Below are 26,461 nucleotides of genomic sequence, written 5' to 3' on the forward strand. Positions count from 1 at the left end.
TTGTTAGAGTTGAGATTCTCTTCCTGCAACTGTCTTCTTTTAGGTTTGTTGATGGATTACTTTCTTGCCTTTTCTAGGGCGTAGTTTCCATCCTTCTGTTGGTGTTTTCCCATTATTATCCTCTGAAGGGCTGGATTCATGAAAGATACTGTGTTAATTTCATCATGGAACACTTTGGTTTCTCCATCTATGGTAATTGAGAGTTTTGCTGGGTATGCTAGCCTGGGCTGACATTATGTTCTCTTAGGGTCTGTATAACATCTGTCCAGGATCTTCAGGCTTTCAAAGTCTCTGGTGAGAAGTCTGGTGTAATAATAACAGGTGTGCCTTTATATGTTGCTTGACCTTTTTCCCTTACTGCTTTTAATATTCTATATTTATTTAGTGCATTTGTTGTTCTGATTATTATGTGTGAGGAGGAATTTCTTTTCTGGTCCAGTCTATTTAGAGTTCTGTAGGCTTCCTGTATGTTCATGGGCACCTCTTTCTTTAGGTTAGGGAAGTTTTCTTCTATAATGTTGTTGAAGATATTTGCTGGCCCTTTAAGTTGAAAATCTTCATTCTCATCTATACCTATTATCCTTAGGTTCAGTCTTGTCATTGTGTCTTGGATTTCCTGGATGTTTTTGTTTAGGATCTTTTTGCATTTTACATTTTCATTGATTGTTGTGTCCATGTTCTCTATGTAATCTTCTGCACCTGAGATTTTCTCTTTCATGTCTTGTATTCTGTTGCTGATGCTCGCATCTCTGGTTCCTGATTTCTTTCCCATTGTTTCTATCTCCAGAATTTTCTCCTTTTGGGTTTATTTTTATTGTTTCTACTTCCATTTTTAGATCTTGGATTTTTTTTTCTATTCCATTGCTTCTTTGGTTGTGTTTTCCTGTAATTTTTAAAGGGATTTGTGTGTTTCCTCGTTAAAGTCTTCTACCTGTTTAGCAGTGTTCTCCTGTATTTCTTTAAGTGAGTTAGTAATGCTCTTCTTAAAATCCTCTACCAGCACCATGAGATATGATTTTAGATCTGAACCTTGCTTTTCAGGTGTTTTGTGGTATATAGGACTTGCTGTGGTGGGCTAACTGAGTTCAGATGATCTCCAGTGGTCTTGGTTTCTTTAGTAAGATTCTTTAGTTTGCCTTTCGCTATCTGAAAATCTCTGGTGTTAGATGTTCTAGCTGTCTCTGGCTCCAGCTTGTTCCTCCTCTGATTCTCTTATCCTCTGTCAGCACTCCTGGGGGTCCAACACTCATGTTTCCCAGTGGTCAGAGCACTCTCTGAAGGCAAGCTCTTCTCTTACAGGGAAGTTGCACAAAATCTGAAGCTCAGATCTACCTTTTGATTTCTGGGGTCAGAGTCCTCCCTGGAGCCCCACTCTTCTCTCGCTGGGAAGGTGTCCAGGTGTTTGGGTCTCAGCTCTGTCTCCTGGCTGAGGATGAAGGCCTGAAGGGACCCTGTCCAAGAATTTCTGTTATTTCTGCTGCCCACGTGCTCTCCTTTATAGACTGGTCTCAGTAATCCTAAGATTCTAGGTGTGCTAGGGCCTGTCTCTGTCCTGTGACCCTTTTGCTGCTAACACAAGACCCTCTGGATCTTTTTGGGGAACTGATGTTGCATTCCACTAACCAGTGATCTTAAGGTCCCTGGTGTGCTATGGTGTCCGCAGCATGGAGAGTCCTCTGGGGACTCCACCAAGACCATGGCAAAGATGGTGCTGGGTAGGGGATGCCACCTACCAGAATGAAGTCCCTGGTAGTACATTTGAAGCAGTGTTTCATAATATAAGTTTTTTATAAGTTCAAAGCAACTGTTTCATGTGCCCTTGCTTTATCACAATGCACACCTGTGACCTCATATTTGGACATAACACAGAATAAATGTTTTCCCCTCATGACAAATTTGTCCCTAGCCTATTTCTCTTCATAGTGAAATATATAAAAGCTCATTGTATTCCTTATTATTCAGCCTTTACTTATTATTCTATGAGGAAGGGAAAGATTCTATTCTAACTTTATCACATTGTTCTGGCAAAACAAAACCAGCTCCTTAAAGTTTTTTCCTAAGATTTGAATAAAATCTGAATTTCTAGAAAGTCATTAACTCATCTAAAGAGCACTAATTCATGAAAGATCATCTTTATGTTGATCTGCAGTAAATTTGTCCAATAGCATGTGCTGATTCCCAGGAATCATTAGGCTATGTAATAATGGCAGGAAGAGCATATCAGCAGTGAGAAGCTATCTTCGGACAAATTTTCTTGGGCTGTACCTCTCCAGAATGCATGCATTGCTGTCATGCGAAGACAGAGCCATCTTCAGCAAGCTTACTTACTTGCCATAGTTTTTCCTAGATGACTTCTATTATTCTTTTACCTCTATTCTTTTTTTTTAATCTTGCAAAGTAGCTTTATTTTTTTTAATTAGGTAATTTCCTCAATTACATTTCCAATGCTATCCAAAAAGTCCCCAATACACTCCCCCCCCAGTCCCCCACCCACCCACCCCCACCCCTTGGCCCTGGCATTCCCCTGTACTGGGGCATATAAAGTTGGCAAGTCCAATGGGCCTCTCTTTCCAGTGATGGCCTACTACCTCTATTCTTAAGATTCTTTTTTAAAACTTATATTTATTTATTTGATAAATTTGATGATAACACTGTAGCTGCCTTCAGACACACCAGAAGATCGTCTCAGTTACCATTACAGATGGTTGTGAGCCACCATGTGGTTGCTGGGAATTAAATTCAGGACCTTTGGAAGAGCCGTCAGTGCTCTTAACCTCTGAGCCATCTCTCCAGCCCCTATTCTTGAGTTCTTAATCTTAAATTTACATTGATCTAAAAGTATCCCCAAAGATGTCTTGTTGTACAAAGGATTATGATTAGAATTCTTTCAGTGTTGAAGCATGTGGCACCACTTGCTGGTGTTTCTGCTCCTTACGTCATTTATCATCACTGGCTGTAAGTCATGAACTACTTCTCTCCTAATATTTCTTAGGTTTTTTTTTTATGGCCTTTAATTTTTGAAATTGAGAGTGATGTACATGGAGATGGTGGCCGAGCGGATAAGAGCACTGACTGCTCTTCCAAAGATTCTGAGTTCAAATCCCAGCAACCACATGGTGGCACATAACCACCCATAATGAGATCTGATGCCCTCTTAAGGTATGTCTAAAGACAGTGACAGTGTACTTATGTATAATAATAAATAAATCTTTGGGCTGGATTGAGCAGGGACTGAGCAAGCAAAGTTGACCAGAGCAAGTGGGACAAACTGGAGTGAGCAGGGTTGAGCAGAGCAAGCAGAGGTCCTAAAAATTCAGTTCCCAACATCCACATGAAGGCTCACAACCATCTGTACAGCTACAGTGTACTCAAATACATAAAATAAATATATAAATCATTAAATCTATGGAGGCATTTTTACAATTAAATTCTTTCAGGCACCTCTATCTTATGTTGAAATGAAACAAACAACACATAAACTATATGTGAATAAAACTACCAAGCACAAATACTTGAATTAAAATAATAGGAGATGGTCTTTATCTTCCATTTTACAGAAGAATTTAAACAATACTAGTGTTAGTTCTACTTTGAAGGTCTGTTAGATCTCTATGCTGAATACTTCTGCCTCAGGGCTTTTTTGTTTATTTGTTTGTTTGAGAGTGTAGTTTTTAAAACTATGTCCATCTCATTGGCTGTTACATGACTTAATCTTAGGATAAATTGATTTAGTCGCATACATACACATCCACACACACACATGCTCTCTCATTTCTTACATTTTCCAATTAAGTGGATTTCAGATTACTAAAGTTACATCCTTAAGATGTAACTTTGAATTTCTGTGTCTATTGAAATGTTTTTCTTTTCTTTTTTATTTTTATGGAAGGTAAAGGTTTATTTCCACTTAATTTCCACTAAACACATCATCACTGAGGTAACTCAAAGCAGAAAAATGGAGGCAGAAACTTATTCAGAGAGCATGGAAACTGCTGTCTTGCAGGTCTGCTCACATATTGCCATCTGGATTATGCATTCCAGAACCCAGGAAGGGCATCACCCACAGTAGCCAAACTTTCCCAAATCAATCACTAATCAAGAAAATACCCCTCACTGCCTTGCCAGTCTAAATTGATGCATTTTCTCAGTACAGATTCTTCTCTCCAAACAGTTCTATCTCTGCCAAATTGATAAAAAAAAAAAAAGAAAAAGAAAAAGAAAAAAAAAACAATCAGGACTTTATCTATGAACAATGTTTCCATATTTCAAAAGTATAAAACAAAATTAAACTGATGATTCTATAAGCCGAAGCAGATAAAAATTAATTTTAAACTTAACCTAATTCCTTCCAGTTGGCCCCAGCACCAGGTCACCTTGGACCCGAACTTGGTGGGCAGTCCCACAGTCTCCTGAGAACTCTCCACTCCACAGGCACCCTAGCATGCTGAGGATCTTGGGATCACTCGTGAGTAAAACACAATATCTGTTTTGGTCTGTGAGGGTCTTCCTTGGTTTAGAACTGAGCAAAAAGCCCCATAGTTCCTAGAGGAGGTACTACTTCCAGATGCTCTAACATACCCAAGATCTTGGGATCCTGGGATCCCAGAATCCCAGGATCTCAGGAGCCTGGTCATACCAGGATCACAAGGTCTCATAGGAAGCTTGACTGCCAAGATTTCTGACACAACCAGAATCTATGCATCACAAGATCTCAGAATCACACTATCAAAAAAAAGCTGGAGTCTGAGAAGTTCTGACTCAACTAGGATTACAGGAAGGGCAGGCTACAGTCAGATTTATCAGGGCAGGGAGAACTTGAGATAATCAGATGGCAAGAGGCAAGAAAAAGAACAGAAGCAACAGAAACAAAGGTTACTTGGCATCATCAGAACCAAACTCTCCCAACTTAGCAAGTCCAGGTACACCATCACACCAGAAAAGCAATATATGGATCTAAAGTAAATTCTCATGAAGATGATTGAGGACTATAAGAAGAACATAAATAACACCCTTAAAGAAACACATCCAAACAGGTAAAAGAATTGAACAAAACCATCCAGGATCTAAAAATGGGAGTAGAAACAATAAAGAAATCACAAAGGGAGATAACTCTGGAAATAGAAAACCTAGGGAAGAATTCAGGAGCCATAGATGCAAGCATAACAAGCAGAATAAAGAGATAGAAGACAGAATCTCAGGAATAGAAGATACCATAGAAAACATTGATACAACAATCAAAGAAAATGTGAAATGCAAAACATCCTAACCCACAACATCCAGGAAATCCAGGACACAAGGAGAAGACCAAACCTAAGGATAATACATACAGAGAAAAAAAGATTTCCAACTTAAAGGGCTAGTAAATATCTTCAACAAAATTATAGAAGAAAATTTCCCCAACCTAAAGAAAGAGATGTCCATGAACACATAACTTTAAAAACTCTATCTTCTTAAAAAGCAAAGAAGGGGCGGAATTATATGCCCGTGCACATTATTTAAACCATATTTTTATTTTTAAAAATTTGAAATTTGGATGTTAAAGAACTACTAAATGCCTCATAGTATCTTAAAACTAGACATAATTATGTCTAGGTGAGATGAAAAGGTTCCAGTTATTGGCACATGGCATGAGCCTCTTCAAATATTTAATATGGGGGGAAGGGGGCAATGTTTCTGGTTTTTTTCCACACAATGCTACAGGAGCATGCTAGCTTCCAGAATGATTCCTGTGACAGGCTGATCTGTGAGTTCCTGAGTGCACTGACAGTGGTGACAAGAAAGCTGTATTGAGTGCACAGAGAAGGAGGAATTAGAGAGAGCAGACACAAGAAAAATAAAGAAACTCTTTCTATCTCCACCACAGACTACAGCAACAGAACAGACCTGGTGCTGACTTAAAATAAAAAACAACTTAAAAAGCTGACTTGTGAGGCAGAGGGACTGCCTGAGAGTATTGGACAAGATTTCGTCAGAGACACTGTTTTTGGCCATTTAGGCCAACTCCCTTATAGATGTGAAAGCTTGTGTACCTTACACGTATGCTATATTATTGGGAAGTTTTGATAAAGTTAAGATCACCAATCTTGGCAAGTCTTTTCATAGTCATTGTAATTCTTGTCAATTAACTAATTGTGTAGATCCTAATTTAGATAAGGAATCTGCTGTTATGATGGTGTTAAAAAGACCTGCTTATGTTTTGCTGCCTGTAGAGTTAAGAAATAATCCTTGGTTTGAGAATTCAGGATTGCAAACTTTGAAAAAGTTAAATGAATTTATTAGACCAAAAGAGATTTGTTATAGCTCAGATTTTAGGAATTACTTTTTAATTGCAATTTTAACTTCTTTTGCACTATCTACCACAGCTTTAGTTCAGCAACTACATACCTCTCATTTTGTTATAGAAAAAATGGAGGCAAAGGTTAATGCTCTAGAAGAAGTAGTGTTAGAGATGGGAGAGGATATTGCAAATATTAAGGTAAGGTTAGCTACTAAATGTCATGCTTCATTTCAATATATTTGTGTCATGCCATTACCTTATAATGCAACCATTGACTGGGAAAAGACTAAAATTTATTTGCAGGGAGTATGGAGAGATACTGATATTTCACATGACATGGAACAGTTAAAAGCAGAAATCTCAGATATTAGCAGAAGCCATTTGGATACTTGGAACATTGATGAATTGGCCAGAGATTTAAAGAATAACCTAAGTGCATTGAATCCATTGGATTGGGTTCAATATATAATCTTGCTTGCTATTATTACTGTCATTATTTTATTAGTAATCATTGTGTTTCCACTATCTTTAGAGTTCTTCTGAGATCTGTAGCTACCACAAGGTGGGACCTTCTGGAACTTTGTCTAAAAAATAAAAAACAGGGGGAACGGCTACATCCAGTCCAGTAGTAACAAGCGCGACAGGCCCCGAAACCCTGGGCGCTGTCCACTGTCCTGAGGCAAAAAGTTCACAGAAACTTAGTCTCCTGGAATCCTGGCATCCTGTATAAAGAATGCTCCAATGTCCTTGCTTTGGTTGGTAAATGGATCTGTGTGCTTTCCCTTAATATTACTTTATTACAAATGCTCCTAATATTTTGACATATAGCTAAGTTAGATTCTAGGCAGTCCTTGATGCGCAGTCCTTGATCCGACCTTGGGCATGGATAGCTAAATCACTGCCCTACACAGAAATTTACCATTATCTAGGAAGAAGGAAGTTTGTGACCTAAAGAGAAACCAGAGTAGATACTTAGAACTATAGATAGCCAAGTTACACCCATACACAAGTATTTAAAGTGGCCTAGGGGGAAGGTGGACTATACAATAGACTAGAGTAGGAACTATGGCAAGGGCACAAAGCCCTTGCCCCTGGCTTCTAAGATTAAGTGGACCTTAGGTGGAGCTGTTTTTGATCCCCATTGTTAACATTGAATTTTATCCCAGTTGCTCCCTGCCAGTCCTTTTGTGTTTGCATTCCTCTGTGTTGTGTAAGAATCCAGTAACCTCTTTGCACCTTGCTGATGTGTCACCCAACTCCCCTATTTTCTTCTGTTTAAAAAGTTTGATGCTCGATTTGACAAATTACATTCAGATCCACACTCCCTTGTGTCGAGTCTGTCTGTCAATTCCCACCGACTCCTTGTCCACCTGCAACCAGAGATCTGTTCCATGCAGACAGGAACCAAAGAGGATCTGAGGCATAGAAGGACTGCAGTACCAACAGTTTCCTGACATGTGTGAACCACTGTGTGATACAACAGCAGAACACATTATTTTTCAAGTACATTGGAACATTGGTTAATTTAGTTCGTAGGTACCAAAGGGTGACAAACTACTTCTGCTGAGGTAGTTGAAGGCTCCTGAAAAAACAAACTCATTTATTGAATGAGGACAATAACTTTCCAAATACATGACCACTAGAAATTTGTTGTGTTTTGCAATTCTAAGAAGCAACTGGTTCTTGATGCATCTTTCATGCTGAGGTTTTCCCAGTGCCATGCTGTATAAGTACTAAGGGTTAACATTTTTTTTTCTACAACCAAATCCTGCCACCTTGAAGATTTCTGGGATGGTTAGAGTGCCACTGCTCTGTCAGTGGCCACAACTTATTTTTGTAGAACTTTTAAAATTTCATTTTAACAACAGCTCTCATAGAACTGCTCTTGTCAGTATGTTTGCTTTTGTGCTTGCCTTTTGGTAACAAAATTTGCATTGATCTACATCCTTTTAGGTTCCATAGAGCAAGAGAAATTTTATTCCTCTTTTTGCCTAGAGACAATATAATAAGTCTAAAATACTGCTGAACTACATGGTTGAGGTTTACTAAAGTGTACGCTAAATTCAGGATTTTGAATTGACGAATGGCAGTGTGATTCTCATTTTCCAGAATGGTAGGAGGGGCTCATTCAAAGACTATTTTAAAAGCAAAGTGTATAGATAAATACATATTTATATATACACATATGTTTATATATACATATATACTCTTTTGGGTCTCCTATATGCACAGAATGGGTTTCTGGTTGAAGGTGGGCAAAGGAGTCGGTGAGAGAGGGTGACAAACAGATGCAACACGAGAGTGTGTTGGATCTGATCTTAATGTCCAAAGGAACACCGGACTTTTTTATACAGAAGAAAAACAAGAAAAGCCCGGTGGAAACATCCGCCAAGTTACAGTGACACAAAACAAAAGGAATGCATATATCAAAAGATGGCAGGGACCAGACCTCATTTACCACTTAAAACTGAGCCAGGTGAATGCTCTGATGTAATGCTAGTGTATTGTTAAACCCACCACCAGGGGTTCTTAGTAAATACCTGACTATGCTATTCCTTTGGGCCTACTGAAGAAACCTGTTCCAGGGGAATTCCCATCCACTAACTTTCATGGTTAACCCACCTATATGCTAGGCCATTGTGTATTCCCGTGTTTGGGGGAGACTTGGCTATTGTCCTAAGTAATCACTATGCAGACTAGCCCTGAGCTTACCTAGCTCTGTTCTTTGTAATGACTAATTAGTTTCACTGTCTCTAGTAGAAGTGAATTTGAATGTTAATGAGTAGGCAACATTCTTACTGAATTCCAAGGTCATGGGCCTCAAGGATTTCTAGGAGCCATTGGAATACTGGCAGAGACTTAGCTATATTTAAAAAATCAACCCTTAAAGGCACTTTTATGATATAGATATGATGCACATTAGTGCTATTGTGATTATATTTTTTCATTAAAAATACTTAAGCTAAAAAGTTTAACATACATAATCTTCATTCAAAACTACTATGAAAAGTATCCATTAAAGAAATCTTCAATAGCTGACATTTTGTAATGACAGCACAATCATGTCTATTTAAAATATACTTTTTGCTTCTCATTCTTCCCTTCAACTTTCTTGAAGAGTTTGTCTATAAAAAGAAGATATTTGAAACTGTAATTATGTACCATTTTGATTTCTGATTTTCTCACAAATTTGCATATCTAATTTTGAATATTCTTTTTAAAAAAATTTTTATTACGTATTTTTCTCAATTACATTTCCAATGCTATCCCATAAGTCCCCCATACCCTCCCCCCTAATTCCCTACCCACCCATTCCCATTTTTTGGTCCTGGCGTTCCCCTGTACTGGGGCATATAAAGTTTGCATGTCCAATGGGCCTCTCTTTCAAGTGATGGCCGACTAGGCCATCTTTTGATACATATGCAGCTATTTTGTTTATTTATTTATTTTTGGTCTTTTTTTTATTAGATATTTTCTTTATATACATTTCAAATGGTATCCTGAAAGTTTCCTATACCCTCCCCCTGCCATGCTCCCCTATCCACCTACTCTTACTTCTTGGCTGTGGCATTCCCCTGTACTGGGGCATATAAAGTTTGCAGTACCAAGGGTCCTCTCTTCCCAATGATGGCTGACTAGGCCATCCTGTGCTACATATGCATCTAGAAACACGAGCTCTGGGGGTACTAGTAAGTTCATATTGTCGTTCCACCTATAGGGTTACAGACCCCTTCAGCTCCTTGAGTGCTCTTTCTAGCTTCTCCATTGGAGGCCCTGTGTTCCATCATATAGATGACTGTGAGCATCCACTTCTGTATTTGCCAGGCACTGGCATAGCCTCATACGAGACAGCTATACCAGGGTTCCTTCAGCAAAATCTTGCTGGCATATGCAATAGTATCTGGGTTTGGTGGCTGATTATGTGATAGATCCCCGGTGAGGTAGTCTCTGGATAGTCCATCCTTTTGTCTTAGCTCCAAACTTTGTCTCTGTAACTCCTTTCATGGGTATTTTGTTCACTATTATAAGGAGGAATGAAGTATCCACCCTTTGGTCTTCCCTCTTTTTGATTTTCTTGTGTTTTGTAAATTGTATCTTGGGTGTTCTATGTTTCTGGGCTAATATCCACTTATTAGTGAGTGCTTATCTAAAGACTTCTTTTGTGATTGGGTTATTTTATAATGATAAAAATAAGTTTAAGAGCAATCTGTCTTAATGTAACATTACTCTTTAGGAGTAAGTAAAAAATACATTATTACTGACTTTAAAAATTAAATGATATTTTGAAAATTATATATATATATATATATGTATATATATATATGGTAATATATTAAATAGAATTTGCTATTCTGATCAAATCAAAATGAATTCTATAACTAGAATGAAGAAGTCTTTAAAATAGCAAATATTGTCCCAAAAAAGGCACTTTTAATAAAACAATACTGAAAGATAGCATACACCAGACTAACACGGGGATATGATTTGAGTATACGGGCTATGGGAATGCCCAAGTTCCAGGAGGCATAGTTTTCTTGAAACGCTTTACCTTGTGACTCCTTCCAGGCCTCTCGGCCTGGCAAGTAGACTTCACTGGAGTGGGCATAGCACACAAGTATATATAGATAGTGTAAGTATACATATAATATATATGTATATATGTATACACACACACACATGCACACACACACACACATATATATAATGTTATATATGTAAATATGTAATCAGGTATAGTAGACCCACACATACATAAATATTTCAGTGTATGAATTTATGCCCAACTGTTTTGTAGACCAAAATTAGATAACCATTTTATGAAGGCATTTAGATAGTAATCATTGGGAGACAATCGAATACAGACAGTGATGAAGTCTATATATAGCTCTTGCCACAGGTGGGAATTATGAATTTAAGGCAGATGATGAGACATCTTTCAACATATGATATCCACAAAGACTCAACAGATAGACTCCAGACCCTCTCATTGTCCAGCATTGTTAACTGGAGTTCAATGTAGTAAAGCTAAACTAAACTGTGACACATTGAAAGCATTAAAATAGCTATTGACATTATGATTATTTTTCAGTGGTTCTTAATGTTACAGGGGGAAGAACAGGACACAACCCCACAGTTTGTGTACACAGCTAAATACATCTAATACATAACATTGGAGCAGGAATTAAAGTTAATGACTTACCTAAAATCAGAAATATTATAAATTTGGTCAATAGGTCCCTCAACTGCTACAAGGAAAAAAAAACACAGTCAATTCTCAAATCTCCATCATTATCTTCATTATTCTTTATCTTCCAAAAGCAAATGGGTTCAGTTAAATGGCGCAAGATGAGAGAAAACTTCAGGAGCAAAAAGAATAGAATGAAAACACATAGCTTCTTCATATCTGCTAGGATCTAAGATGGAGTAGTTGTGAAATCCGTTTCTTCTGCAGACAAACATCACACACACACACACACACACACACACACACACACACACACACAAAACTATGTGTCTGTTTTATGGCTACTGCTCTCTGAAGATCCACTTACTTATATTCAACAGTTCAGTTCCATTCATTCAATGTCATTCTCCCTGGATACATTGGAAAAATTCTGGCCTCAAGCTCTACATCTGAGGTCTGAAAACTTTTGATCAAAACTTTTCTGGAACAACCCTCTTCCGGTCAGAAAAGCACCTGGGCAGCTGGGGCGCAGGGTCTGCTGACACTCGCCAGCTACCCACAACACCCGCCACAGGATCTTAAGACTTCTGGTGAGTGGAGCACAGCTTCTGCTCCAATCCAATTGCGCGGGACCTGAGACTGCATTAGTTAGGGAAGCAGAAACCGGCCTGAGTAGGGCCACAGGCCTCATCCGGCTGGATCAACGCCGGGGTAGCGGGAGCGCAGGGTTGCCTGACACCCGCCAGCTACCCACGACCTCCGCCGCAGGATTTTGGGACTGCTGGTGAGTGGAACACAGCTTCTGCTCCAATCCAATTGCGCGGGACCTGAGACTGCATTAGTTAGGGAAGCAGAAACCGGCCTGAGTAGGGCCACAGGCCTCATCCGGCCGGATCAGCGCCGGGGTAGCGGGAGCGCAGGGTTGCCTGACACCCGCCAGCTACCCACGACCCCCGCCGCAAGATTTTGGGACTGCTGGTGAGTGGAACACAGCTTCTGCTCCAATCCAATTGCGCGGGACCTGAGACTGCTCTGGTTGGGGAGAGAGAAATCCGGCCTACATAGGGCCACAACCCTCTTCCGGTCAGAAAAGCACCTGGGCAGCTGGGGCGCAGGGTCGGCTGACACTCACCAGCTACCCACAACACCCACCACAGGATCTAAAGACTTCTGGAGAGTGGAACACAGCTTCTGCTCCAATCCAATTGCACGCGGGACCAGAGACTGCATTAGTTAGAGAAGCAGAAAAACGGCCTGAGTAGGACCACAGGCCTCTTCCGGCTGGACCAGCACCGGGGTACCGTCAGCTACCCACGACCCCCGCCGCAGGATTTAGAGACTGCTGGTGAGTGGAACACAGCTTCTGCTCCAATCTTTAAATAGTGACAACGATAACAACTAACCCCAGAGATTACCAGATGGCGAAAGGTAAACGTAATAATCTTACTAACAGAAACCAAGACCACTCACCATCATCAGAACCCAGCACCCCCACTTCGCCCAGTCCAGGGCACCCCAACACACCGGAAAAGCTAGACACGGATTTAAAAGCATATCTCCTGATGATGATAGAGGACTTCAAGAAGGACTTTAATAACACACTTAAAGAAATGCAGGAGAACACTGCTGAAAAGGCAGAAGACAATAAAGAGGAAGCACAAAAATCCCTTAAAGAATTGCAGGAGAACACTGCTAAAGAGTTACAAATCCTTAAAGAAAAACATGATAACATAATCAAACAGGTAGAAGTCCTTACAGAAAAACAGGAAAACACATCCAAACAGATGATGGAAATGAACAAAACCATACTAGACCTAAAAAGGGAAGTAGACACAATAAAGAAAACCCAAAATGAGGCAACACTGGAGATAGAAACCCTAGGAAAGAAATCTGGAACCATAGATACGAGCATCAGCAACAGAATACAAGAGATGGAAGAGAGAATCTCAGGTGCAGAAGATTCCATAGAGAACATCGGCACAACAATCAAGGAAAATGTAAAATGCAAAAAGATCCTAACTCAAAACATCCAAGAAATACAGGACATAATGAGAAGACCAAACCTACGGATAATAGGAGTGGATGAGAATGAAGATTTTCAACTCAAAGGACCAGCAAACATCTTCAACAAAATTATAGAAGAAAACTTCCCAAATCTAAAGAAAGAGATGCCCATGAACATACAAGAAGCCTACAGAACTCCAAATAGACTGGACCAGAAAAGAAATACCTCCCGACACATAATAATCAGAGCAACAAATGCTCTAAATAAAGATAGAATACTAAAAGCAGTAAGAGAAAAAGGCCAAGTAACATATAAAGGCAAGCCTATCAGAATTACACCAGACTTTTCACCAGAGACTATGAAAGCCAGAAGATCCTGGACAGATGTTATACAGACACTAAAAGAACACAAATTCCAGCCCAGGCTACTATACCCAGCCAAACTCTCAATTAACATAGATGGAGAAACCAAAGTATTCCACGACAAAAACAAATTCACACATTATCTCTCCACGAATCCAGCCCTTCAAAGGATAATAACAGAAAAAAACCAATACAAGGACAGGAACCACGCCCTAGAAACAACAAGAAGGTAATCCCTCAACAAACCTAAAAGAAGACAGCCACAAGAACAAAATGCCAACTTTAACATCAAAAATAACAGGAAACAACAATTACTTTTCCTTAATATCTCTTAATATCAATGGACTCAACTCCCCGATAAAAAGACATAGACTAACAAACTGGCTACACAAACAAGACCCAACATTTTGCTGCTTACAGGAAACTCATCTCAGAGAAAAGGATAGACACTACCTCAGAATGAAAGGCTGGAAAACAATTTTCCAAGCAAATGGCATGAAGAAACAAGCTGGAGTAGCCATTCTAATATCTGATAAGATTGACTTCCAACCCAAAGTCATTAAAAAAGACAGGGAGGGACACTTCATACTCATCAAAGGTAAAATCCTCCAAGAGGAACTATCAATCCTGAATATCTATGCTCCAAATACAAAGGCAGCCACATTCATTAAAGAAACTTTAGTAAAGCTCAAAGCACACATTGCACCTCATACAATAATAGTGGGAGACTTCAATACACCACTTTCACCAATGGACAGATCATGGAAACAGAAACTAAACAGGGACACAGTGAAACTAAGAGAAATTATGAATCAAATGGATCTGGCAGATATCTACAGAACATTCTATCCTAAAACAAAAGGATATACCTTCTTCTCAACACCTCATGGTACCTTCTCCAAAATTGACCACATAATTGGTCACAAAACAGGCCTCAACAGATATAAAAATATTGAAATTGTCCCATGCATCCTATCAGATCACCATGGACTAAGGCTGATCTTCAATAACAAAATAAATAATAGAAAGCCAACCTTCACGTGGAAACTGAACAACACTCTTCTCAATGATACCTTGGTCAAGGAAGGAATAAAGAAAGAAATTAAGGACTTTTTAGAGTTCAATGAAAATGAAGCCACAACATACCCAAACTTATGGGACGCAATGAAAGCATTTTTAAGAGGAAAACTCATAGCTCTGAGTGCCTCCAAAAGGAAACTAGAGAGAGCACACATTAGCAGCTTGACAACACACCTAAAAGCACTAGAACAAAAGGAAGCAAATTCACCCAAGAGGAGTAGACGGCAGGAAATAATCAAACTCAGGGGTAAAATCAACCAAGTGGAAACAAGAAAAACTATTCAAAGAATCAACCAATCAAGGAGCTGGTTCTTTGAGAAAATCAACAAGATAGATAAACCCTTAGCCAGACTCACTAGAGGGCACAGGGAAAGCATCCTAATTAACAAAATCAGAAATGAAAAAGGAGACATAACAACAGATCCTGAAGACATCCAAAACACCATCAGATCCTTCTACCAAAGGCTATACTCAACAAAACTGGAGAACCTGGATGAAATGGAGAAGTTCCTAGACAGATACCAGGTACCAAAGTTGAATCAAGATCAGGTTAATGATCTAAACAGCCCTATATCCCCCAAAGAAATAGAAGCAGTCATTAATAGTCTCCCAACTAAAAAAAGCCCAGGACCAGATGGGTTTAGTGCAGAGTTCTATCAGACCTTCAAAGAAGATCTAATCCCAGTTCTTCACAAACTATTCCACAAAATAGAAACAGAAGGTACTCTACCCAACTCATTCTATGAAGCCACAATTACTCTGATACCTAAACCACAAAAAGACCCAACAAAGATAGAAAACTTCAGACCAATATCCCTTATGAATATTGATGCAAAAATCCTCAATAAAGTTATTGCTAACCGAATCCAAGAACACATCAAAACAATCATCCATCCTGACCAAGTAGGTTTCATCCCAGGGATGCAGGGATGGTTCAATATACGGAAATCCATCAACGTAATCCAGTATATAAACAAACTCAAAGACAAAAACCACATGGTCATCTCCTTAGATGCGGAAAAAGCATTTGACAAGATCCAACACCCATTCATGATAAAAGTCTTGGAAAGATCAGGAATTCAAGGCACATACCTAAACATGATAAAAGCAATCTACAGCAAACCAGTAGCCAACATCAAAGTAAATGGTCAGAAGCTTGAAGCAATCCCTCTAAAATCAGGGACTAGACAAGGCTGTCCACTTTCTCCATACCTATTCAACATTGTACTTGAAGTCCTAGCCAGAGCAATTCGACAACAAAAGGAGATCAAAGGGATACAAATTGGAAAAGATGAAGTCAAAATATCACTTTTTGCAGATAATATGATAGTATATATAAGTGACCCTAAAAATTCCACCAGAGAACTCCTAAGCCTGATAAACAGCTTCGGTGAAGTAGCTGGATATAAAATTAACTCAAACAAATCAATGGCCTTTCTCTACACAAAGAATAAACAGGCTGAGAAAGAAATTAGGGAAACAACACCCTTCTCAATAGTCACAAATAATATAAAATATCTTGGCGTGACTCTAACTAAGGAAGTGAAAGATCTGTATAATAAAAACTTCAAGTCTCTGAAGAAAGAAATTATAGAAGATCTCAGAAGATGGAAAGATCTCCCATGCTCATGGACTGGCAGGATCAACATTGTAAAAATGGCTATCTTGCCAAAAGCAATCTACAGATTCAATGCAATCCCCATCAAAATTCCAAATCAATTCTTCAACGAATTAGAAAGTGCAATCTGCAAATTCATCTGGAATAACAAAAAACCTAGGATAGCAAAAACTCTTCTCAAGGATAAAAGAACCTCTGGTGGAATCACCATGCCGGACCTAAAGCTCTACTACAGAGCAATTGTGATAAAAACTGCATGGTACTGGTATAGTGACAGACAAATAGACCAATGGAATAGAATTGAAGACCCAGAAATGAACCCACACACCTATGGTCACCTGATCTTCGACAAGGGAGCTAAAAACATCCAGTGGAAGAAAGACAGCATTTTCAACAAATGGTGCTGGCACAACTGGTTGTTAACATGTAGAAGAATGCGAATCGATCCATTCCTATCTCCTTGTACTAAGGTCAAGTCTAAGTGGATCAAGGAACTTCACATAAAACCAGAGACACTGAAACTTATAGAGGAGAAAGTGGGGAAAAGCCTTGAAGATATGGGCACAGGGGAAAAATTCCTGAATAGAACAGTAATGGCTTGTGCTGTAAGATCGAGAATTGACAAGTGGGACCTCATGAAACTACAAAGCTTCTGCAAGGCTAAAGACACCATCAATAAGACAAAAAAACCACCAACAGATTGGGAAAGGATCTTCACCTATCCTAAATCAGATAAGGGACTAATATCCAATATATATAAAGAACTCAAGAAGGTGGACTCCAGAAAGTCAAATAACCCCATTAAAAAATGGGGCTCAGAACTGAACAGAGAATTCTCACCTGAGGAATACCGAATGGCAGAGAAGCACCTGAAAAAATGTTCAACATCCTTAATCATCAGGGAAATGCAAATCAAAACAACCCTGAGATTCCACCTCACACCAGTCAGAATGGCTAAGATCAAAAATTCAGGTGACAGCAGATGCTGGCGAGGATGTGGAGAAAGAGGAACACTCCTCCATTGTTGGTGGGATTGCAAGCTTGTACAACCACTCTGGAAATCAGTCTGGCGGTTCCTCAGAAAATTGGACATAGTACTACCGGAGGATCCAGCAATACCTCTCCTGGGCATATATCCAGAAGATGTCCCAACCGGTAAAAAGGACACATGCTCCACTATGTTCATAGCAGCCCTATTTATAATAGCCAGAAGCTGGAAAGAACCCAGATGTCCCTCAACAGAGGAATGGATACAGAAATTATGGTACATTTACACAATGGAGTACTACTCAGCTATTAAAAAGAATGAATTTATGAAATTCCTAGCCAAATGGATGGACCTGGAGGGCATCATCTTGAGTGAAGTAACACAATCACAAAAGAACTCACACAATATGTATTCATTGATAAGTGGATATTAGCCCAAAACTTAGGATACCCAAGATATAAGATACAATTTGCTAAACGCATGAATCTCAAGAAGAATGAAGACCAAAGTGTGGACACTGTGCACCTTCTTAGAATTGGGAACAAAACACCCAGGGAAGGAGTTACAGAGACAAAGTTCGTAGCTGTGATGAAAGGATGGACCATTTAGAGACTGCTGTATCCAGGGATCCGTCTCATAATCAGCTTCTAAACGCTGACACCATTGCATACACTAGCAAGATCTTGCTGAAAGGACCCAAATATAGCTGTCTCTTGTGAGACGATGCCAGGGCCTAGCAAACACAGGAGTGGATGTTCACAGTCAGCTATTGGATGTATCACAGGGCTCCCAATGGAGAAGCTAGAGAAAGTACCCAAGGAGCTAAAGGGATCTGCAACCCTATTGTTGGAACAACATGATGTACTAACCAGAACCCTGGAGCTCTTGTCTCTAGCTGCATATGTATCGAAAGATGGCCTAGTCGGCCATCAATGGAAAGAGAGGCCCATTGGACTTGCAAACTTTATATGCCCCAATATAGGGGAATGCCAGGGCCAAAAGAATGGGAATGGGTGGGTAGGGAAGTGGGGGGCGCTATGGGGGACTTTTGGGATAGTATTGGAAATGTAATTGAGGAAAATATGTAATAAAAATATTAAAAAAAAAACTATTACAAAAACAAAAACAAAAACAAAAAAAAAAAAACTTTTCTGAAAACATGTTGTGAAGATCATGTTTTCCATTCTCAGGTGCCATGATTTCATTCATATCCATGACATAATTCTTCCCAGGGATAATCTTCTCCTGGAGAGCTTAGACCAAACCATGTCAACAGCCATATGTGTAAACACGATGGATTTTATTAGAACCTCCATAGTAAGACAAGAGTTGAGAAGGCCATAAATGTTCTATATCATCCAGACTTTGATTTGAATCATGGGCTATCATGTCTTCCATAGTCTAGTATAGAAAAGGGCAGTCTGACATGCAGCATTGAGGAAGGATTTGAGTGTTCTCACTGCTATTCATATACTATTATATACTATTATATATATTATATATATTATATATATTATTATATATATTATATATATTATTATATATATTATATATATTATAGTATATAATATAATACTATATTATATACTAGTCATGTTTACAAAATCTCCTTAACCTTCCTGTGTTTCTTATCATCTGGAGAACATGTCATTAGGCTAAGTCCAAAAATACCTGGAATGTAGAGATTCAATACCCATCCTGTCCTATATCAGTACCTGTGTGGATATTCACTGAGTTCCTATGCTGATCTCTTGCCTGATAATTAGTCCCTGGCACTCAGTGCCATTTGGTGAAACATTTTTTTAATTGATGTTTGTTCACACTTCATTAATATGATTGAGAACAATTTTATGCATTTACTCAAATGAATAAAAGAATTTAGGTGTCATTTTTGAGAGTGAATTTTATTGCTAATGTTAGTATATACCTTATATTTTTTCATTCATGTCTATTTGGTATTTGTTTTGAAACAGTTCTGTCTTGGATTACATTGCAACAACACAAATGTGTTCCCATTATGCTAATTTATAAAAGTTGGTTAGATTACAATGAGTGACATGGATGGAGCATTGATTTGATTTGTATTTTTTGAACTACTTTATATTTTGCCCATAATATCTATACTGAATAAAGTGGAGTTTTTAACTCCATTTTGGAATGGTTGGTTTGTCACTGGCTTATAATGAAACCTTGCTATGAACTTTATTGTACTAACTAAGCTAGTATGAATAAGAATTTGCTTCATACTTTGGATAAATTATGACTGTCAATTTAAACATTTTTCAGTAGTTTTGCAGACCTACGGATTGGGTATATTGAGTGTCTTGTTGTGATAGCCTCTACTTTTTGTATACTTGGTGGTAATATGCACCTCTATCTGATTTAAGGCTCCTGAAACATACAGAACTAGAGGTCTGGAAACAGACATCCTAAGTATACCCATCAGATTATGATCCACACCAGGATCAACAATTTACACCCCCCCAATACCCATTAATATAAGAACATCCATGGACAAAATCGTCCAGATGGGTAAAGATCAGAAAAGGACAAAATCAAACAGATAGAGGTCTTTAAAGAGGAAACAAACAATCCCCTAAAGCTATACAGAAAAAATACAATTAAACAGGTCAAGGAAGTGAATAAATCTCTTCAGGACCTGTATGTCAAAGTCCAGGGGACTGAAAACCTAAGTAATAGAACAGGAACAACAGAAGCCGCTATCACCAACAGAATACATTAGATGGAAGACAGAGTCTTAGGCATAGAATATACAATAGAAGAAATTGATCCTTTCTGGTTTCTGTCTTGGCCTGGCGCTGATCCCGTGCCACAGCACTCCTTCCTTACCCACATACCACTGGGAGGAAGCATGTTTTCCAGGAGTGCTGACAAGCTGTGAACACAGGTAAGACCACCACTTCTGCTCAGATCTGCCTGGGACCATCAGGTCAGAAGAACCAAGGAGCAGCCTCAGACAGGATTCTTCAAGTTTCCATCTGTGCCAGGAACTGATCCTGTGTCACAGTGCTCCATACAGAAATACCATAGCTAGAGAGCTGCTCAATCAGGAGTTCTGACTCACTTGTGAGCACAGGTAAGACCCCTACTTCTGCTCAAATTACCGACCTAATAGGGATCTGCCTAGAGTCATCAGGACTCAGGAACCAAGGTACAGCCCAGGACAGGATCTTTGTTGTTTTAGTCTGCATCAGAGCTGACCCTCTGCCACAGCTGTCCATACTCAAAATCCTCCGAGAGAAGTGGTCTCCCAAGAGTTGTGACACACAGGCTTACAGAAGGGACAAGCCACACTCAGAGTCAGCTAGAGCAACTAACACCAGAGATAACCAGATAGCAAGAAGAAAAGGAAGAACCTAACCACAGAAACCAAGGCTACTTGGCATTATCAGACCCCAGTTCTCCCACCACAGTAAGCCCTGGAAACCCGAACACACAAGAAACGTAGCACTCTGAGTTCAAATTACATCTCATGATGATGATAAAGGACTTTAAATGTGACATAATAATTCCCTTGGAAAAATACAGTTGAACACAGGGATTGAACTCGTTAAAGAGGAAACACAAAAATCCTTAAAGAATTTCACGTAATCACAACCAAACAGGTAAAGGAAATGAACAAAACCATCCAGGATCTAAAATTGGTAATAGAAATACTAAAGACATCGCAAAGGGAAGACATGGAAAACCTAGGAAAAGAGATGAGGAGTCATAGATGCCAGCATCTACAACAGAATACAAGAGATAGAAGAGAGAATCTCAGGTGCAAAAGATACCATAGAAAACATTTATACAACAGTCAAAGAAAATGCAAAATGCAAAAAGCTCCTAATTCAAAACATCCAGGAAATCCAGGACACAATAAGAAGGCAAACATAAGGATAAGAGGTATAGAAGAGAGTGAAGATTCCCAACTTCAAGGGCCAGTAGACACCTTCAACAATATTATAGAAGAAAACGTCCTGAACCTAAAGAAAGAGATACCTGTAAACATAAATTGATTGAACCAGAAAAGAAATCCTTTCTGTCCCATAATAATCAAAACACCAAATGCACAAAACAGAGAGGAATTTTAAAATTAGTAAAGGAAAAAAAGTCAAGTAACATAGAAAGGCAGACCTATCATAATTACACCAGACTTTTCACCAGAGACTATGAAAGCTAGAAGACCCTGGGAAGGTGTCATACAGAGCCTAAGAGAACACAAATGCCAGCCCAGGCTACTATACCCAGCAAAACTCTCAATTTCTATAATTGGAGAAACCAAAATATTTCATGATAAAACCAAATTTATACAACATTTTTCCACAAGTCTATCCCTACAAAGGAAAATAGATGGAAAATGCCAAAACCAGGAGGGAAACTACACCCTAGAAAAAGGAATAAATTAATCTTCTTTCAACAAACCCAAAAGAAGATAGCCACACAAACATAAATATGACATCAAATGTAACAGGAAGCAACAATCATTATTTCTTAATATCTCTTAATCTCAATGGATTAAACTCCCCAATAAAAATAGATAGACTAAGAGACTGGATACATAAACAGGGCTCAATATTTTGCTGCATGCAGGAAACATACTTCACTGTCAAAGAAAGGCACCATTTCAGAGTAAAGGGCTAGAAAACAATTTTCCAAGCAAATGGTCCCAAGAAACAAGTTGGAGTAGCCATTCTGATATCAATAATAGCAACTTTCAATGAAAAGTTAACAAAAAGGATAAAAAAGGACAATTCGTACTCATCAAAGGAAACTTTTACAAAGAAGAACTCTCAGTTTTGAACATCTCTGCTCTGCATGCAAGGGAACCACCATTCACAGAAGAAACTTGTTTAAAGCTTCAAGCACACATTGTATCTCACAGAATAATAGTGGGAAACTTCAACAGTCTACTCTCAGAAATGGACAGATCATGGAAACACAAACTAAACAGAGACACATTGAAACTAACAGAAGTCATTGACCAAATGGATTTAACAAATATGTATAGAACATGTCATCCTAAAACAGAACATAACTTTTTCACAGCACCTTATGTTGCCTTCTCCAAAATTGATCTTATAATCAGTCACAAAACAGGCCTCAGCAGATACAAGATTGAAGTAATCCCATGCCTCCTATCAGATCAACATTGACTAAGGCTGGTCTTCAATAGCAACAAAAACAACAGAAAGGCCACAATCATGTGGAAGCTAAACAACACCCTACTCATTGAAAATTTGGTCAAGGTCAAAGTAAAGAAATTAAAGTCTTTTTAGAATTTAATGAAAATGACAGTGCAACATACCCAAACTTATGGGACACAATGAAAACAGTGCCACGAGGAATCTCATAGCTCTGAGTGCCTCCAAAAAGAAAGTGGAGAGAGCATACACTAGCAAAAGTCAACATAAATGTATGATTAATATCTCTATTTTCATAAATACTGGTTAGCATCACACATTTTAGAGTTTTGTCACTATATGTTGAAATGCTGCTTGTTATTATGATTTGCATTTTTGAAATGGAAAAGTATCTCTTCATTTACTTCATTACTTACATTCTTATGAACTATCTTACCAATTATTGTGTGCATTTTTCAATAGTAGCATTTTTATTGATTTATTGAAATAATTTGTGCCTAAGTCATCCTGTATGCATCTAAATTTTTTATTTTTGTTATTTATAATAAACATTGTAAATCAAAGAATATAAATTGATACTTCAGTTAAAGAAAATGGTAAATCTAACATATTCCTGATCCAAACCATACATGAATTCTGAGATATCATAAAAAGACCTAACCCAAGAATAACAGAAATAGAATTTGTTGAAAATCCAAGTGCCAAGGCTCAGATAATATTCTCAACAAAATAATTTAATGAAAGACATGCTTATAAAAACAAAAGAAGCTCATAGAACACCATTTAGAAAATATTCAGGAAACATAATAATAAAAATACAAAATCTATAGAACATAGAAAGAATATTAAAAGTGGCAAGGGGAAAAGGCTGTGTAACATACAACCTATGATATGTTTGATAAACAGATTGATAAGAATTACATCTATCTTTACAACTCATACTTTAAAACTAGAGGAGCCTGGTCAGATATCTGGAAACCTATAAAAAACACAGGTGCCAACCTAGACTACTATACCCCCTCCCTAAAATGCTCAATTATCACTGTACATGGAGAAAACAAGATATTTCAAGACAAATCCAAATTCAAACAGTATCTATCCACAAATACAGCTCTATAGAAAGTACTAGAAGAAAGCCCCACCAAGAAGATTAAATATATCCACAAAAAGACAGAAAATAAGCAATTCTATACAGGTAAAAAAAAAAAAAAGAAAAGAAAAGAAAAGAAAAGAAAAGAAAAGAAAAAAAGAAAAGAAAAGGAGGATAATACACATGCCCTACCATTACCACAACAACCCCCTCCACCACAACCATGACCACCACCACCACCATCACCACTAAGAACAATAACAGTATCTGATCATTAATATCTCTTAATATCAATGGACTCAATTACCAAATAAAAAGACAGAGGTTATCAGATTGGATGCTAGAACACGATATATCATTCTGATGCATACAAGAAACAAACCTCAAAAATATAAAAAGGCCAATTTTGGAAATGGAGAACAAGTGGTCAAGATGTCCCTAGTAGTAACGCCCTGTTTAGATGGGGAATCTATGAGAATTCAACACAGCAGGATTTAGATTTACAATGGCTTTCAAGGTTAGGATTCAAGTTGATGTGCCCAGCGATTGAGTTACCATTGATTCTGAACTAAGTTTTGTGGTGTTTTCCTTCATGCAACACTTTCACTAGGTTCCAGAAAGAAAGGTATGTTGGCAAAGTGTGGGTTTGCCAGAAGTTCACCATGAAAGAACCTTGGAGTTTTGAAGCATGGAACTGGAATGGTAGCAACCTGCCAGTGGGAACTTAGAGAGCTGGGTGGAGACCTTTTGGAGCTCTGAGTCAGAGAGTCTCCATGATATAAGAACAGGCTGGCTATTGCCTGCCAGTGCCTGGCAGGCCAGCTTGCAGGAACCATGCCAGCAATATTGTGGATTTAAAATCATATCTCATGATGCTGATAGAGGATTTTAAGAAGGACATAAATAACTCACTTAAGGAAACACAGGAGAACACAGGTAAACAGGTAGAAACCCTTAAAGAGGAAACACAAAAAAATCCCTTAAAGAATTACAGGAAGACACATCCAAACAGGTGAAGGAATTGAACAAAACCTCCAAGATCTAAAAATGGAAGTAGAAACAATAAAGAAATCACAAAGGGAGACAAGTCTGGAGATAGAAAATGCAAGAAAGAAATCAGGGGCCATAGATGCAAGATTCTGATCTTAGATCAAGTTTCTCAGATAGAAAACTTAGGAAAGCGATCAGGGGCCATAGATGCAAGGTTCTAATCTTTTAATAATTGGAAATGTTACCTTTGTTATAGTCTCTGATAACAAGTTCAATATTTCTTATATCACTTTTGTCCAATTGTATTACTGTGCTGTATGATAATCTATCTTTAATCATAGTACATCAACTTGCTTTTATTATGATTCCTGTAAATTTATGTAAACCTTGGTATTGTAAAAAAGGCTTACAAATATTGGAATCATTAGATCACACTCTGGCAAGTAGAACATTTATCATTGAGCTAGTCATTACTGTAGTTGCTGCTCTCATAAAACCTATAGCCAGTGCTACTACTTCTGTAGTAGAAAATGTAACCAATATCCTTCCTGAGCATACCAGAGGATTTGGACAAATGGCTAGAACAAAGAAATGACACATTATACAAAGTAATACATACCACGGGAGATGAGTTTCTAGGAATGAAATCAGAAGCCTTTTGGAATGTCACTCTCAATATCGATGAATTTGTATAACCCCCAAAAAATTGTGTAACGAGAGTCAGTATAATTGTACCAAAGTAAAAAAGGCACCTTCAAGGTACATGATATGATACTAATGCTTCTTTGGATTTCTTAGCCCTACATAAGGAGGTTGTAAGTTTAAGAACTGTAGAACCTTTGTCTTTTAATGCAGATAGCATTGCAAATGATATCCTGAAAAAGTTGTAGGACATTTTTTCTTCATGGTCTTCATCTCTTTTATTGGTTTACATCACTGTTATTGGGTGTAGCTGGACTTGGCTTTATGATCTTTTTGTGGCATATCAATTACTTATTTTTGTGAAAGGATCATTAGAGATTTTACAGATATCAGAGCAGAGTTACATAAATTCAAGATCCAATGTCTTCCCTAACAGAACTTGGTAAATGCAAGTTGCTTTTTCTAGGGCGTAGTTTCCATCCTTGTATTGTTTTATTTTTATTTTTTTTCTGTTATTATCCTTTGAAGGGCTGGATTCGTGGAAAGTTATTGTGTGAATTTGGTTTTGTCATGGAATACTTTGGTTTCCCCGTCTATGGTAATCGAAAGTTTGACTGGGTATAGTAGCCTGGGCTGGCATTAGTGTTCTCTTAATGTCTGTATAACATCTGTCCAGGATCTTCTGGCTTTCATAGTCTCTGGTGAGAAGTCTGGTGTAATTCTAATAGGCCTGACTCTATATGTTACTTGACCTTTTCCCCTTACTGCTTTTAATATTCTATCTTTATTTAGTGCATTTTTTGTTTTGATTATTATGTGTCAGGAGGAATTTCTTTTCTGGTCCAGTCTATTTGGAGTTCTATATGTAGGCTTCTTGTATGTTCATGGGCATCTCTTTCTTTAGGTTTGGGAAGTTTTCTTCTATAATTTTGTTCAAGATATTTGCTGGCCCTTTAAGTTGAAAATCTTCATTCTCATCTACATTATCCATAGGTTTGGTCTTCGCATAGTGTCCTGGGTTTCCTGGATGTTTTGAGTTAGGATCTTTTTGCATTTTGCATTTTCTTTGATTGTTGT

This window comes from Mus caroli, unplaced genomic scaffold, assembly GCF_978045245.1.
Source record: "Mus caroli unplaced genomic scaffold, Mus_caroli_1 scaffold_4, whole genome shotgun sequence".
Classification (NCBI taxonomy): Eukaryota; Metazoa; Chordata; class Mammalia; order Rodentia; family Muridae; genus Mus; species Mus caroli.